General features: G+C 42.8%; 1 non-coding gene across 1 annotated transcript; it reads left to right on the plus strand.

Annotated features, from left to right (window-relative positions):
• The first annotated feature begins 3,218 nt into the window (after positions 1-3,218).
• LOC141571395 (U6 spliceosomal RNA) lies at positions 3,219-3,327 on the plus strand. Its single transcript, XR_012496140.1, has one exon. It is a non-coding gene; the product is annotated as a U6 spliceosomal RNA (small nuclear RNA).
• Positions 3,328-17,393: the final 14,066 nt, after the last annotated feature.

Raw genomic sequence — 17,393 nt, forward strand, 5'->3', positions numbered from 1 at the left:
AAGCCTTGTGCCTGAGCATCTGGCGCCTGCTGCAGACTGGCCAGTATCGTTCCTCCCCAGAATCTGCCCTGCCTTTGACAGCGAGTCCTGGGCTCCTGAGACCTGGTCCTGGTACACTTGCGCTCTTCCTTCTTCCTTCTAGACACTCCCCCAGTCCAAACCACAGGAGCAGGTTCAGATCCCCCGAGACTACCATTATGCACATTCTGCCATCTTCCTTCCCAGTGTACAACAGGACATTGTATCTAGATTTGTTCCAGGTTCTCCAGCTCAGTCAAGGAGAGACATTCGGATCAATCTTGCCACCGATGTCCCTCTTGTGCTCACAAGCCTGGTTTCTACATCCTCAAAACAACAGTGTAAAGATACCTCTTTAACAGTGTGTCATACACGTTTTCAGGAGTGAGAGTCTCCCAGAATCTGTCCTTCCCTCCCTTTTGCATTTTGGACAATCACTCTTCTGTCCTGTGCAGTTTCCTGCTCCTGTGAGCACCCCGCCATGCCTGCCCCATCTGACCTGCACCCTATGCCCTCCAGCTGACCCAACCTCCACCTGTCCACTATCAAAGCACAGGCCTGCTCATTCAAGAAATCTGCATTGAACAACGGTGGGGTTTGAGATGCTCTGATCTGAGGAGTGTCTAAACAATTCTGTCCTTCAAATAACTGACAGGCGAGTTTCTCGGGCCTTGAAGGCAGTAACAGGATGACTTCTTCTGACAAACTCACACCAGAAATTAATGACTGAAAGTGTTAGCCTTCCAGAGACATTTGTTTTTAAGACTTACTATGATGTAACTGACAAAGGGCTTAGAGCGTTTCTGTGAAGAACCCTAATTGTAGATGACATGACACCAGTGATACAGGCAAAAGCCAACCAGAAGAAAGTGGACAAGACAGCAAGCTCTGTTAGTCACACCATGAAGTGAAAACAATGACAGTTCTGTTAGGTAGAAGAAAATGTAGGAGGAGGAGAGGTGGGAGGGGGTCCATACTGCAGAAAAAGCTCATAAATAGCTTTGATTAACTGCCTCCAGCCACATATCTCTTTTTAAGACAACAGATGACAGGAGGTGGTCTGGCTCAAGATAAGGATCTGGGTCAACATACCTCCACCTGTCTTAGGAGGTCATGCCCTCCTGTGGAAGAACATGTACTACTTTTCCCGCCGAATCAATATGTAACTCACCCCACCCATCAAACCATAAGTCCTCGGGACATGGTTCTCCCTTCCTCTCTTGCTCTCTCTCTCTGTCTCCCTCCCTCTTTCTCTCCCCCTCTCCCACCTTGGCTAGGCCCGTTCTTTTCCCTGAGAACGTACCATTAATAAACCCTGCTTATATACTAATCAGCTTGCCGACCTTTGATTCTTCACTGTGTCGGCAAGAAAAACTAAGAAAAACCGAGACTCCCGTAGCTGGTCTAATGAGATTAGCCAAGACATCAACAACCAAAAACGTGAGTTACCTAAGACCACTTCAAATATGGCTTCATACGAGGTCTGACAATTAAGTTCGCAAACTCATCCTAGAAAAAGTGCTACATCCCTCATTGCTGAATATCTCTCCAGTCACCTTCGAAGTACTCCCCTTGGGAAGCTATGCACTAATGCCAGCACCTAGTCCACCCTTCAAAGCAATTTTGGAACTCTTTTTCTGGAATAGCCATCAAAGCAGTCGTCGTATTACCTTTGATGGCCTGAATGTCGTCAAAATGTCTCCCTTGAATATTTCCTTTAGCTTCAGGTGAAAAAAAAAGTTATTGGGGACTAGATCATGTGACTAGGGAGGGTGTCCTGATAGTTATTTGTTTACTAGCTAAAAACTCCCTCAGAGACCTGGAGCATTGTTGTGATGCAAGAGCCATGAATTGTTGGCCAAAAGTTCAGGTCATCTTTTTTATGCAGCCTTTTTGAGACAGGTTAGTTAGTATGATTGCTAGGTAGACAAGGGTGTCCCTGGTGGAATAAACAAAAAGCAGCCATATCCTGAAACTCCAGGTCCTGGAATGTCTCCTTCACTCCAGGACAGGGACATGAGGATACATCTTGAGATTAATAGATAATCTCAAATCCCTTCTGGCTGGACAAAGGAGCAGATCTAATAGAAGGAATAGGTTGGTTCACTAATCCCTTCAGGATGGGCAAGCAGGACAAACCTGACAGATGAATTCCATTAGAAGGCTCCAGCCCCCTTCCCCAAGCAGGCAAGGGAAGGTATAGAAGTAAGAGCTTTTGCCTCAGTCACTGGGCACTCCGATTCAGGAACCCTCCCGCTTAGGAGCTGCAACCTCTTCTCCTGCCTCTAATAAACTATCTTCCTGTACAACTTTTTGCCTCTCCCTGGTCCATGTGTCCATCCTTCAGCTTCACGAGACACGCTCCCGGCCACACCCAGAAACTGTCGGCAGATCCAACATCATTTACTTCATTTGGGGACTCACAGAAAAATATTCCTACTTCACTTTCAGCACTTCCAAATACTAAACTTGGTTAACTGTTTGTCCGGTTGGTACAAATTCATAACGAATAATCCCTCTGATATCAAAAAAGATTAGCAACATCTTTGCAACAAGTCATGAACCTAATTGTCAGACCTCGTATCCACTATCCACAAGGATGAATCGGACCCTATGCACAGCCTTGACATATCCACTAATAAATATACGAAGATACCATTACTAATAGTATTTAAAATGATGTTACTTTGCATTTATCTTTAATTTATTTAGTTTTAATTTATGTGTTTATAACATACCTCATAGTATAGCACTATAGCACCTGCCCATCACTAATTAATAATGTACACACATTAAGGTCTGCAGACAAAAGTTTCATATTGATAATGGTGTGAAATTAAAGGCTGTTAGGAGAGGACAGGTTCAGACCATGGGGAGTGTGTTTGATTCGTAAACCCTTGGAGGTGAAATTGTCCTCTCCCCCACATTAGCCTGTACCTATGCTCACTGGCCCTTCAAAATCTGCATCAGAATGCTTCTACCAGCATCAAAATTTGAGAACAGCTTTTGAAGGTTCAAAGTCCATTTCTAAATAGTGGCAAGCAGAACGGTGTGATAGCCTCTCTTCTTTATAACTTAAATTTAAATAACCTGATAAGCCTGCAGTGTGAGGTAGCTGCACAGCCTCCTTTTCTGCTCAAACCCAGGACAGACGTAACGGAACCTGCTCTCCTGTCATTAAAAAGAGCTTAAGGCAAAGTGAGCTGAATCAGATGTTAGCAGCACATATACTAAAATTGGACCGATACAGAGATTAGTACGGCCCCTGCCAAGGATGAAATGCAAATTCGTGAAGTGTTCCATATTAATACAATAAATAAATAAATAAATAAATAAATAAATAAAAAAAACAGAAAAATAGAAAATCCATGTATTGAGCAAAGCGTCTCCAAATTTAAATGGATAAAACTAAATATCCCCATTCAACATTTTACACAACTTGGGGCGTTTAAAGCATGATATTGTCTACAGCTAAATTATACATCAAGACACAAAACAAAACCAGATCTACTTCAGGGGCCAGGTTTTGATATGATTACGGTTGAGAGGGTAAATTGTAACCATTGCCCTAATATTTACAGAATAAAATCGACTCCTCCATGGTAACAGCACAAAACTGTGGAGTCTGGTAAAATATTTAACTAAGAGCTTAACAGATTCTAAGCACTGACTAAAAAAGCTGACCCTCCCCACAGGCACTCTGTTAATGGGTTTCTATTTAGGCTAAAACACACATTTGGCTCTTGAATTTACAAACAGAATGCTTATTCTGACGTCTACAGTTTGGAATCTAAAACATGTATTACAGCTAAGGATAACCGGATAACCGCATTGCGGACACTTCATTTATCAAAGGTTTAAGAGAAGTAGAGAAACTATTTCACTTTTGTATCCAGACTGGTAGCCAGGGAAGCCTTCCTTCCATCATACCATAACTCTTCCTAATATTACTTAACAAGTAATAATACTAATGACACTAAAGTCCACAGAACACACTTTGGGAGATGCTGCTCCCGGCCAAATTGCTTCTTTTACCTAGACCATGTAACCTGATTTGTTTTCCTTTTGTTTTGGATTCCAGATCCTTAGCTGTATAGAAAACAGAAAGAAGAAAATATAAATAAATCTTCCATAGTTTTAACACTCAGAGATAATCACTGTCAAAATGTTATACTTATTTTCAGTCTTGTTTTTAGAGTATGTATATATTTTTTGTTTAATAAATTGGAATTATATCACATAAACTTGTGGGCTGCTTTTTTTAAATTAAAGTTTATTGGGGTGACAATTGTTAGTAAAGTTACATAGGTTTCAGGTGTACAATTCTGTATTACATCATCTATAAATCACGTTGTGTGTTCACCACCCAGAGTCAGTTCTCCTTCCATCACCATATATTTGATCCCCCTTACCCTCATCTCCCACCCACCACCCCCCTTACCCTCTGGTAACCACTAAACTATTGTCTGTGTCTATGAGTTTTTGTTTCTCATTTGTTTGCCTTGTTCTTTCGTTGTTTTTGGTTCATATACCACATAGTGGGCTGCTTTTTCTACTGAACTTTAATATTGAGTATTGTCCCCAATGACAACTAAATATCTCTTCAAAACATGATCCCACTACAATATTGTATGTTAACTATACTTTAATAAAATAAATAATTAGAAAAACAGAAGCAAACAAAAACTTGATCTCCATTAACTATATAGACCTCCATTGATTTAATTATTGTTAGGCATTTAATTTTTCAATTTTAACCATTATAAATTATAATGTAATAGGCATAATTTTTTAAAAAATCAGGATACACAATGCCAAATTGTTTTCCAGAAATTTTTACCAATATACACTCTTACCAACAAAGAATGAGAATAGAAATATCAACAAACCCTTACTAGTAATGAATAATGAAGGGTTTTGTTTGGGTTTCCTTTTGGTAGGTGAAAAATAGCATCTTATTTTAATTTGCATAAATTTGATTGCTAATGAAATAACACATTTGTTAATTTCCAATTTGTATTTATTCTGCGCTCCCTATTTTTTCCTATATTGAAGTGTTTGTATTCATTTCATTGATTTAAAAAAGTTCTTTAGTAATGATTTTGATAGTTTCTCTTTCAATGTTGTGCATATATTTTCATTTGTTTGATAGTAGAAGTTTTTAATTTGTATAGGCAAATGTATTGAGGTTTTCTTTTGTGGTTTCTTCCATTGCTTGTACCATTCTTTTCTATTGCAAGATTGTATTTCCTAACTTTTTGTTTCTTTATTTCCCTAGGGTATGAGGTAGGAATCCAATTTCATTTTTTTACATATAATATTTCTCCATGAATTCGTAATATGTCTGCTATCGTAACATCAAGTTCTCATGTTAGACATGTATTTGATTTCTATTCCATTGACCTATTTTCGATCTCTCTATTGCCCTTGTCTATTTTGAATCAATACTGAAGCAGGGCCTTGTTGGCACCCCAACAGTCGAAGCCTCTCCGTGGCCCCAGCCTCACCTTTACTTGACCTACCTATAGCTTAGCAATAGAACGACCCCCTGTGGCTTAAGCTCGGAATGCCCCCTCTCCCACCCAGTTCCCCGTTTTAGTTACCCTGAAATTTATGATTAACACCCTTAAGCTTATTGATCACAATATCTATGGTCTAGCATTCTTTCCAAGCTAATCACATCTTTGTTCCTGGGTTGCTGATTCTCCATGGGAGAATCACATGGCCAGAGGGAAGGTTCCATGCAGACCCCCAGAACCGTCACGTAGCCTCTGGAGGAATACCCCAATTTTCCCTTAAAAACCCCAAGCCAGTCTGAGAAGGTTAAGGCAGTTTTTGGAGGTGTTAACCCATTGGCCTCTCAGACCACCAGTGCTCTGATAATAAACGCGTATTCTATGACTCAGCTCCAGTGTAGATCTATGGCTGAAGCAGCGCAGGCAGCACGAGCCCCGGACTCATTTGGCCTCTGATTTCAATATCACTGTGTTTTAAATCCTATAACCTTCATGATAATTACTTACATCCAATAGCTCAAGTACTTCTAAATTATTTGTTTTCTTTTTCAGAAATACTGTAGCTATTCTTGGTTCTTTTACATTTTCATATGAATTTTAGAAACAATCTGTGACATTCCATTAGAGTTTTTATTGGAATTGCATCTAGAGATGCATTTGTGTGGAATTTCCATCTCTCTGACATTGATCTCTACATTCATGAAACCTGGTTTATTTTTCTGTTTATTTGGATCTCCCATGTCTTTCAGTAATATTTTATAATTGATTTCATAAAGTTCTTGCACATTTTTGTTCATTTTAACTTGAAGTATCTTGTAGTTTGGTTGGTTTTATTTACTAATTTTTTACCCCAGTGAAGGTATCAAAGATTTTCTCATACAGAAAAACTTAAAAATATCACTCTAAGAAGGGTGTTTGTCTTTGTCTTGGCCAGAAACACTTTATGCAGTAAAAAATAGTTTTAGATAAATGGGAGCTCTGCTTATCTTTGCAAGAGTATTTACTACCATACCACGTTTCCCTGAAAATAAGACCTAGCCAGACCATCAGCTCTAATGCATCTTTTGGAGCAAAAATTGATATAAGACTCGGTCTTATTTTACTATGATACGATATGATATGATATGATATGATATGATATGATATGATATGATATGATATAATACCGGCATTAGAGCTGACGGTCCGGCTAGGTCTTATTTTCGGGGAAACGGTATATTTTAATTGATGGGAAGCAAAGCAAGTCCAGTCTAGTCCACCTACATGATAACTAGAGCTGGAATCCAGTTTGAGCTGGGCTGGGGAAAGAAGCAGGCTTACGTGACTGAGAGGCAATCTGGCTCAGCACCATTTCCTTCAAACACTCTCTACCGACAAGGATCTGAGCCTTCAGAGCAGGCAGTGCTGTGGCCCATCCCAGGCCCTTTGCCCAGAAGTAGCCACTGTCATCAATGAGCGTGTATCCTCCTAGAATGAGGATGTGTTCACACACGTCTCTGTGTTTATACGTTTGTACCGTCAGGAGCATGGAGTACCGCGGGTGTGGATGTGTGCTTGCTTTATGTGGTTGGCATTACTTATCCTGGATGTTTTCACTCACCGTGCCTTGGAGAGCTTTCCAGTGAGTACATGCAGGTCCAACTCAATCTTTGTCACTGCTGGATGGTATGCAATACACTGACAGGATCGTAGCTTGCTTAACTCTTCTCTGATTGATAGGCATCTAGGTTATTGCAAATTTTTGCTATTGCACTGTGACAGCAATCTTTTAAGATAAAACTGAAAAATATTCAGTGGCATGTGAGATTCTCTTCATGTCCTCCATGAAGACTTGCCCCCCCAGATATGTACCATTCTCAAAATAGTACACTCCAGTCAAACTTGCCTAACACAATTTTCTGGCCATAAAACCTTTATGCATATTGATACCTCTGCCCAGAAGGCCCATTTCTCTTCTCCCTGTCTTTCTAAATTTGCCATCATATCCCCACTGTTCTGTGAAGACTTCCCTCTTCCCTAGTCTCCCAGCCTATAATAATCTTTTTTTCCCCTAAGTATTTATTACATTCCATACCATTCATTTAATATTTGTACACCCTCTTGTATTAAATGTCATGAGACATTCAAGTCCTGATGACTCGAACTGGAAGCTAAGTACTAGAAGTCAGAGAAATTCTCTTGCCTTTTACTGGCCTCCCTGCTCTACTTTCTTTCCTCTCCAGGCAGTCTTTCCTCCAAATCCAAACAAATTTGTGCACATTATTCCTCTGCTCACAGATTGATGATGATGGTGGTGATGATGTCATCTTCAACAGCCCTCATAAGTGGCATCACCCACCTTCCTCAGATTAAGTGGTCACAACAAGGAATGTCTTATAAGGTGATCTCTGACTGAGGAGAGAATGGTGTAGATTCAAGCATTTTCATAATACTTGCCAAAATAGAGGGAAAGAGCCATGCTCATCATTAAACTATATTCTCCCTTTGAAAGGAAGGATGATCGTGCCAATTACCACGCCACAAAACCAATTAGAAAATTTTGGAATTATCTAAAGAGGTCCTCCAAGAGTGTTCAGGAAAGGAACACCACTTAAACAGTTGCTCAGCTGTGTTTTACTTTAAAAGTTCCATCACAGGCTCTCTCTATATATATTGGCCTGTATGGGCTTCCCTTGTATTCCCACTAAAACGAAATCAACTCAGTTTCTGCTACTGCTATAACTAGCACTTCAAAAAGGAAAGGAAAGGAAAGGAAAGGAAAGGAAAGGAAAGGAAAGGAAAGGAAAGGAAAGGAAAGGAAAGGAAAGGAAAGGAAAGGAAAGGAAAGGAAAGGAAAGGAAAGGAAAGGAAAGGAAAGGAAAGGAAAGGAAAGGAAAGGAAAGGAAAGGAAAGGAAAGGAAAGGAAAGGAAAGGAAAGGAAAGGAAAGGAAAGGAAAGGAAAGGAAAGGAAAGGAAAGGAAAGGAAAGGAAAGGAAAGGAAGGGAAAGGAAAGGAAAGGAAAGGAAAGGAAAGGAAAGGAAAGGAAAGGAAAGGAAAGGAAAGGAAAGGAAAGGAAAGGAAAGGAAAAAGGAAAGGAAAGGAAAGGAAAGGAAAGGAAAGGAAAGGAAAGGAAAGGAAAGGAAAGGAAAGGAAAGGAAAGGAAAGGAAAGGAAAGGAAAGGAAAGGAAAGGAAAGGAAAGGAAAGGAAAGGAAAGGAAAGGAAAGGAAAGGAAAGGAAAGGAAAGGAAAGGAAAGGAAAGGAAAGGAAAGGAAAGGAAAGGAAAGGAAAGGAAAGGAAAGGAAAGGAAAGAACTTCTATCCATCCATCCTCCTGGTTCCTTGCCCCTCAAATGAAGGGATTACTTGAGGAAAATGAATCTTCTGTGCAAATCACGCGTCTGGCCTGGAAGATGTAATTTTCCAACCTGTATTAGAATCGATATTTACACAGTCTTTATGAGAGCACAGATGCAATCTCTCTGAAGGACCCAATGAGCTCATAAGGAAACTACCGAGTTTAATTCAAGTAATCTATGTGGGGAGTGTTCTCTCCCTTTTTAAGTCCAATCTGAACTGGGAGGATGAATTTTGTACCTCATTACATACAAATGCATTTTCCTGGGAGGCATTTTCCAAGACTTTCTTAGTTACCTCCCTATCTCAAGAGTTAATGAGTTTCTCCAGGATCCCATGAAAAGAATGCTGCATATTGCCTGTGAAAAAGTGTTCTGTTAACACTCTCCTCTCTTGCCCTGCTTTCGCCACCTTCAGTCCAGTCAGGTCCTTGGACTGTGGGCATGGATTTCCTGTGTGACTATGAAATGAGAAGTGCATTTACTCAGCTATAATTGCCAGTTCACCTTGGATTCCCTTCTTGCCACTTCTTCTTGGGACACTGCCAGTCAAGTGTCCCATGACCCCTGAGTGCGGCTCCCTGCACCTGCCATCAGCTCACCAGTACCAGCACTTCGAAGGTGAACAGCAGTAAATAGGTTCAAATCCCAAGTTCTTAAAGATCCTGTGCTATTCTTAGAGTGCGGAAAAGGGAGAGGGCTGGGCAAGTAGTTTCTAGCATTTCAAAGGAAGGCTTCTTGCTTTCTCATAAAATTCATCAGCTGTCATAAACTCATCAGCTCTCATAAAAAAAACCTTCCTGTGGAACTTTTACAGAGAAGGTTCAACAAATCCTCCCTTCCCTTTTGCTCAGAGTCAGAAAAATGAAGAAGAGGGACATAGCAGAAATAACTCCAGGCTGCAGGCCTGGAGCTGGTCCTTGGATGTCACTCACTTGCTCTGTGATACTGTGAAAGCCACTTATCCCCACTGAATTTCCATTTGCCCATCTATACAGTGCTTGTAGCAACTGTGTCAGTTCAAGTTCAACCATAGAAACGAAACCAGTAGGAGACAGTAGTAAAGGACTGATTGCAAGAATTGGTTTACAAAAATGTGGGGGCTGGTAGGACAAGTGTGCAGGCCACCAGGAAGGGCAGCTGGAACTCCAGGCCATGCACTGAGGCTGCTGTCCACAGGTGGGATTTCATCTTTAGGAAGTCCTCAGCCCTGCTCTTAAGGCCTTCCAACTTTTTGTATTGGGATCACCCACAATATCCAGGACAATCTCCCTTGCCCCAAATTGACTGATTGTAGACTTTAGTCACATCTTCAAAATACCTCACAAAAACACCCAGATGAGTGTTTGATTGTGTAACTGGGAACTGCAGCCTCACCAAAGTGGACACATCAAATAGACCCTCACGTGAATGTTTATCCTTGCCCAGCCCTACACGTGTGTAATGATGCACTCCCATGTTCACTGCAGCATTATTTACAATAGCCAAGATATGGAAGCAAAGTAAGTGTCCAGCAATGGATGAATGGATAAAGAAGAGGTGGTACATATATACAACGGGATATTACTTGGCCATAAAAAGAATGCAACAACATGGATGGACCTCAAGGGCATTACGCTAAGTGAAATAAGTCAGACAGACACTGAAAGACAAATACCACATGATCTCTCTGGTGTGTGGAATCAAAAACAACAACCACCACCACCAAGCTCAATGATACAGAGAACAGATTGGTGGTTGCAAGAGGCAAGGTGGTTGGGCATGGAAAATAATGGGTGAACTTTTTTTTTGGTTTAAATAAATTAAATTTAAAAATATTTAAAACATGGTCCCCGATAGGAACCACAGGCATTTTTCTCTGAAAGAGGCTAGGAGGTGACAAGCATTCAGAGATTTTTAAACTTCTCTCCAAAAAAAGTCAGTGACCTCAAGGTTGGACCATAATTTTTGGCTTTCTGATTTTTAAAACCAGGACATTTATAGGAGCTTGTTACAAATGGGCTTTATTTACCATTTACAAAGTGTCCCTAAGAAAGAAGAAATTATAAAATGTCAAAAAATAAATAACTAAAGAATGCTTCAGAAAGTTACAGGCTTGTCATGGTGGCCTGTTGTCTAATCATAGCTGCTAACTATAGGCAAGGATGTACAAATCATTGAAGGGAAATTTTCAAAGTCACCGGCCTTTATTGTACTTCAAATTCTATAAAGAGATACATTGGAAATTATATAAAGAAATACAATGGGTTTATCCTTGGTTAAGTCAGATAATCATAGGTTCAGCCACTGGATTAGTCATACCATGAATTTCATAATCACCATGTAACTGACACAGACCTTTCAACAGTCCCTCCCCCTGGAACCCAGTTTATTGCTAGAATTAAACAGATTGTTACTCTCTTAGGGAAATGGAACCAACTTTGCACTTGGCTCACTTTGGCTGTGAGAAGGCATTTTCCGGGAGTCAGCTCTTCCTCACCAAGTTGTCCAAGTGGAAACAAGCAGATTGTCTTTAAGGATGCAGAGGTTCTCTCTCCAAGTGGGAGCCCAGCAAAGGTAAAGGAGAAAGTGTTTAAAGCCCAAACTCTTAGGAGAAGTAATCCTCTAACACTGCTGTGTGTCTGCCCTGCACAGACACCAGTATTTGCATCTAATCCAGGGCCTTTGACCTTGGAGGCACATTGGAATCACCTGGGGAAGCTGTTCAACCTGGGCTCACACCAGACTGTGCTGGTCCAGGCATCCGTACATACAGGTTGAGGACCAGTGACCTGGTCCGGTGGCTGTCAAGCCCGCTGGTTCATAAGAATCACCTGGGGGTCTTTACAAAAATAGACTTCCAAGACTGACCCCAGACTTACTTGGGTGTGAGGTCCAGAGAATTTTTTGAATTCCCAGGAGATTCTGTGATCAGTCAGGAACCATTGATTTCAGCTCTGACACTGTCTGAGGCCACAGAGATGTTATGTGTCTTGCCGCTGCAAAATACAGTTAGCAAATAAGAAAGCCAGGACTAGAACTCAGGTCTACAGGTTCTCCATTCAAGATTACATATGAAGAAATTATTAGGTCTCTCAAGCTGGAAAGAAACATGTACGCTTATGTTTTAGGTTTCACAAGAAATTTAAACAATTTTTTTTCATCAGGACCCCCCTCACATCTAGCAATAAATTCCAGCTGCAAAATGAGCTTTCTTCAGTACTTTATAAGGAAAACTTTCCTAATTGTTAGAGTCAGTCACTAAAATCAAGGGTGATGAAGGGAGACAGTGAAATCTTGTTTTAAAATATTTAAAAACTATTCTTTCATTTCTCCAGAACAACTGAGATGTGGAAGCACCTACTAAGTACCGGTCACTGTGGCCGTGTCTTTGAGAGATCTAAAGAAAGTATAATACCTGGCATGAAAGAGCATATTTCTTTGGTGGGGAGACAAACAAGTGACACGGAGCAATCAGGAGACTTTAGGGGCAAGACTATGAACGCATTAACCCTTTGGAGCTGTCACTCAGAGAACGCCTCAGGAAGAAGCTAGTCTCAAAAGGCTGAACCTGACGATTCCAGATCCCATCCAGCACCAGGAGTACGGACACATTCACAATTTGTCTTTCTTGTAACCTTGTAGTTCACTGTTTCTTTGTGCTAATTAGCACTGGAGTTTTTGTTATTGTTTCTTTTCTTTTACTGGTAGGTTGGGTTTTCTTTTCTGGTTTGTTTGTTTGGGGTTTGTCTTTTATCCAAGTTGTCCTTTGCTCTGTCAGAAATGAAATATTTGGCAGCAGTTACAAAGCCCGCAGGCGTTCTATAAATTCTTGGTGCCTGAGTGATTCCAGGTGGCCTTGACCATGACGATGTCATCCGGGTACCTGAGCCCCGCGTGGTTTTAGAAGATGCGCCCTCTGCTGGTCCCCTCTAAAGCTGAAAATTGGTTTTGAGCCGGCATTGGATTTCCACAGCGGACTTCTCAGAGCCAAGAATGTCACCTCTACACAGTGGTAAGAATTTTCTGGCTGAAAAGCTGCTGATTCAAAAAAAAATCTTACTCCCACACTCATTCAAGTTGACAGTCTTCAGATAAATCCAGCTCACGTGGCTCCTGGGAGGGACAAGCATGGCAACCAATACAACCAAGCTATCATTATCTGTACCTGGCTCACCTGGAACGCTGAGCCGGTGAGAACGAGGTCATTCTTATGTGCCCCAAACCGAACCTGGCATCTCACAAGGGATAGATCAGACATGAAAATTGGGGGAGATGAACACAGCTCTTAACATCACTGGGAAAAGGTCAGATTTCAGACTCTACTTTCTTTATTAACTTAGGACACCATAAGGAATGACAGCACCCACCCCTATTATTAGATTGAAGCCAATCTTTCTGGATGAGAGGGACCATGTCTCTTAGGACATTCTTTCATTCCATTCAGCCCTCGCTTCCCTTTCCCTCCCCCCACCTCCCTCAGCTCTTAGGACAGCTCAGTTCACCAGGAACCACAGGATAAATACATATTTATTGGGGTTATGTAGAGGAGAGAGTCCTATACACTTCTCTAATTTAGATTGTGACTATCAACCTTAGATAGGTGAGTGCCATTTGCCCTTTCCCTGGTTTTGTTTCAAAGACACTTGATGGAACAAATCAATGATATCTGAACTAACAGTTGCTTAGAGACTAGACATGCTCAGGGTATTTGGGGTGCTAAAGCATAAGTGACAAAAGCAGCAAGCCACCTCCTTTACAACCTGCTCACTGACAGGAAACTAGAATATAGGGAACTGGGTTCAAGTCTCACGTTGGGACAGCTGCAAACCCAGCAACTTCACAGAGTCAACAGACTTCTTGGATTTTGCTAGAGAACCTCTCATCTTCCCCCCAAATGTTGTTTCCATTATGCTACTCTCATCCTCAAGGGCTCCCCAAGGCCTGGTCCCTACACAGTCCCACCTTGACAGCCAGGCCTCCTGCCCAACCTGAATGAACCTGTCCTCTCTGGCTACCAGGCCCTTAGCTCTCCCTGAAATGCCACCATTGTCATTCCCCGTCCCCTGGGTTTGTCTTTGCAGTCTCCAGTATCTTCCTCCCCACAGGTATTTCACAGCCCATGCTCCTCCTCCCCACTTGATCAAACTCCACTTGCACTTGACCCATTTCAAGAAGCGCCCATCACCCCAATGCACACAGCTTCTGCGTCCTTCGGCGCCTTTGGGCATCTGCCCCCACTGAGTCCTGGACTGTATGCGGCCTTTGAAATGTCTTATGTTAATATTCTAACCTGGATCATGTAGCTGATTTCCTTAACCAGGTTGAAAGCTCTTTCAGAAGACTTGGTATGGTGCTATACACACATAAGCCTCCAATAAACATTTCAGGAATAAATACCAGAATGTCTGCTTTGGGCTCCCTTACTCTGAAACATGTGGAAGCTGGTGATCAAGATAATGTCACCTCACTCATCAGAAGAGGCAAATTCCTGCAAAGTTAACCAAGTGTATTTGTGTGAATAATATCCTTCATGTCATACAGGTTATATGTCATATATGTTACATATGTATATATGTTTTAACTTCCATGATAAAGGTCAAGATCATTCAAGTCAGAAAAATCTAAGATTAAAAAACAAAAATCATAAGAAAATTAAAATTAAAAAAGTAAGTCAGAAAAATGCAGTCAATTTCTTTTGAATAACCTATTAAAAGGGAAATTGTAATTTTTCTGAAAAATAAACTTGTTACCCAAAATGAGTCACAGAGAACAAATGCTGTGGTGAGCTAACATTTTGGGGAACTGTATCCACAGAGGAGAAAACAGGCCCATACTTGCCCCCATGACCTGGCTGAGCCCCCTGCAGGACTTTACCTGCTTCTGAGAGCACCACCAGCTGCTCTGATCATGGTGGTTATGAGGCCCAGGCAGAGGCTAACCATAGCACACGTGCTAATGTCTGAAAGCCGTCAGTCCTCTCTGCAGGATTTCTTCCACACGAAGCAATGAGGAAACAGTGCAGAGTGTGCCTGCCTGAAGTTTTGTTTTTGTTTTTTCATTCTGACTGCCACTCCAGGCAGCCCTTATCGGTGGAGAAATGCTGCCAGTGTCATTGCCAGGCACAACCAGTGGACACAGGTGTGTGGGGACTGCTGGTGTGCGTGGGAGAGGAATCCAGGGAGAGGAAGAGGACAGTGGGCAGTGGTACCAGCTGAGCCGGATGTGAGGCAGGAAGGGAACCTTCCTCTTCCCATTGTCACCTGGACCACTTCCTTCTCTGTATTTGAGTCCTCACATTCAGGTCTCCTGAGCCAGCGGGTGAATGTCCCTTTACCCAGGACTCTGCAGCAGGGAGCCTTTGGAGGCACCAGGATCAACAGCCACCAGGCCCTAACTCAGCCCCTCTTTCTGCCTCTCTTGCACCTTTCACCAAGGGTGCAATGGGATAGAAACAAATATGAGTAATTAATTCTAAGGAATGAAAGTCTTGCCATCTCCCCCCATCTTTCTTTTCAACTCTTAAAGTGCTTAGAGCCTATACCATTTAGTGTCCAATTTCTTTTCTGTCTTGGGTCACCTACTGTTTATTTGTTAATTTTGCCTCTCTAATGGATCAAGTGTAACTTCCTTGAGGTCAGAATATGACATAATTTTAGTACCATTTCTCCCCACCACCTCCTATGTCTAGTACCGTACTACTGATTACATTAAGTATATGAGCTGGTTGAAATAACTAGGACTATAACAACCTGTTACAAATATTATATAGAAATCTTCTAGAACAGTTCTAGAAGACTGTCTTGGCATGGGTAGGCTTCTTTTGAAAGACAGGAAAACCCCGCCTCAAGCAGAAGTCACTACTGGAGTAGGAGGGCCGAGGAGGTGTCCTCGGCTATGCCCTGGGTTTTATGGGCAGCTCAAGAGAGGTTATTAGAATTGGGTGGAGCTCGGTATCCATTGCCCAGAACAGCATGGTAGTAGTAGCTTCTGGAGCCAAAAGAGGTGAGTCTGTGTGTCTGAGGGGAAATCCAGCTCACAGTTCTACTAGTAGGTGAGGACTACTCCAGGTGCCTGTGTCACAATGGAGGCCATTCTCTTCAAGAAATAATGGGATGTCCAGACTCTGGGACAGGATGACTGGTGACAGCAAAGCAGTAATTCTGGAGTCTGGGTGGGTGTGGGGGGAGTGGCCCCATTTGTCCTTTTTGGTTGCACTCCAGGACACCTGATGGCATCAGAGCTGCCTCATGGGTCACAGCAGCAGTGGCTGAGACTGGCCCCCTGCTGAAGCCAGGAATCCTGCAGAACCAGAGACGTGCTAAGAACCTGGCAATGTTCTTTTTTGTCCAGTTTGGTCATAACCAACACTTTTCCAAACTTGAAATCAACAAGAATAAACAGCAATCTTCTCCAAGGAGCTTTTTACAATTTTCTAATGTTTAACCCTATGCCACCACCTCTGCATTAGCCTCCCCCGAACACACCCCCACCCCCATCAATTCAGTATGAATGGGGGTTTGCTCTTGAAGCTTGGACTAGACTTGGGGTCAGGGGCAGCTTGCTTGTCTGGTCCACATCTGTCCAAAAACGTCGAGCAGGGGCTGGGGACAGGCGAAGGTGAGCAGCAGCCACTGGAGCCTGCAAAACCACTTCTCTGACTCCCAGCAAACAGTGGCAACATCAGTTTCACACCCATTTCGTATCTCCTGCCCCATGTCTTCAAATCTGTTCTTGAGCCCTCTCCTGGGAATAAGGAGAGAGGAAAAACACTACAGGGACTTCCGGAACCTCCCCCAGAAGGCCACTGCTGCTGAGTTTGGACAAGAATTTAATGCCTCCCCCCAAAGAACCTGTGATGTGTATCTGTAACCAGGAGTCAGCCCCCCATCCCGAGTCTTCCTGTCCCTTTCGATTTAGTTTAGATCAGGAGTAACTGATTCACTGGTGTTGCTCTGCTGTGCTAGGAGGTGGGGGCGGGGTTAGGCTTTAAATTCTATCATTCTGGAAAGAAAAGGAGAAAGGAACAGGTAGGAGGTGTGGAGGGAGGCTGCGAGGCAGGGAGGGTAGAGAGTGTGCGGCTCCAGGGAGCGGGAGCGCTCGGTCCCCGCTGGGGTGGGTGGGGGTGCACAGCCTACAGCTCATTCTGAGCCCCTAGAGCCTGGGCCGAGACCTCAGACTCCAGAGCCCCTCGGTTGGCCCAGTATCCCCCATCTCTTCTCTCCGCTCTCTCCCTCCCAAATTGTTTCCGACTTCAAAACCCTATGTGCATCCTGCAAAGTAATTCAGCTACTCCTCAGAGTCGCTCGGTTGTCCCCAAATTCCCTCGGAGACGCACTTGTGTCTACGGACCCCATGTACCCGGTCCTAGAGCGGCCTTACAGCGCAGTTGCAGCCAGAACGGCCGTGTGCCCCTGCGCTGATAGTGTGTGGGTATCGATTCCTTTATTGGTATTATTAGTAAGCAAATCGCACTTTCCCGAGGCTGGCGGCCGGCGCCGCGCAGGCGTGGGCGGGGCGCGCGGCATTTAAGGCGCTGTCGCCTCCC

Source organism: Rhinolophus sinicus, linkage group LG04 (genome assembly GCF_036562045.2).
Source record: "Rhinolophus sinicus isolate RSC01 linkage group LG04, ASM3656204v1, whole genome shotgun sequence".
In the NCBI taxonomy this organism is placed as follows: Eukaryota; Metazoa; Chordata; class Mammalia; order Chiroptera; family Rhinolophidae; genus Rhinolophus; species Rhinolophus sinicus.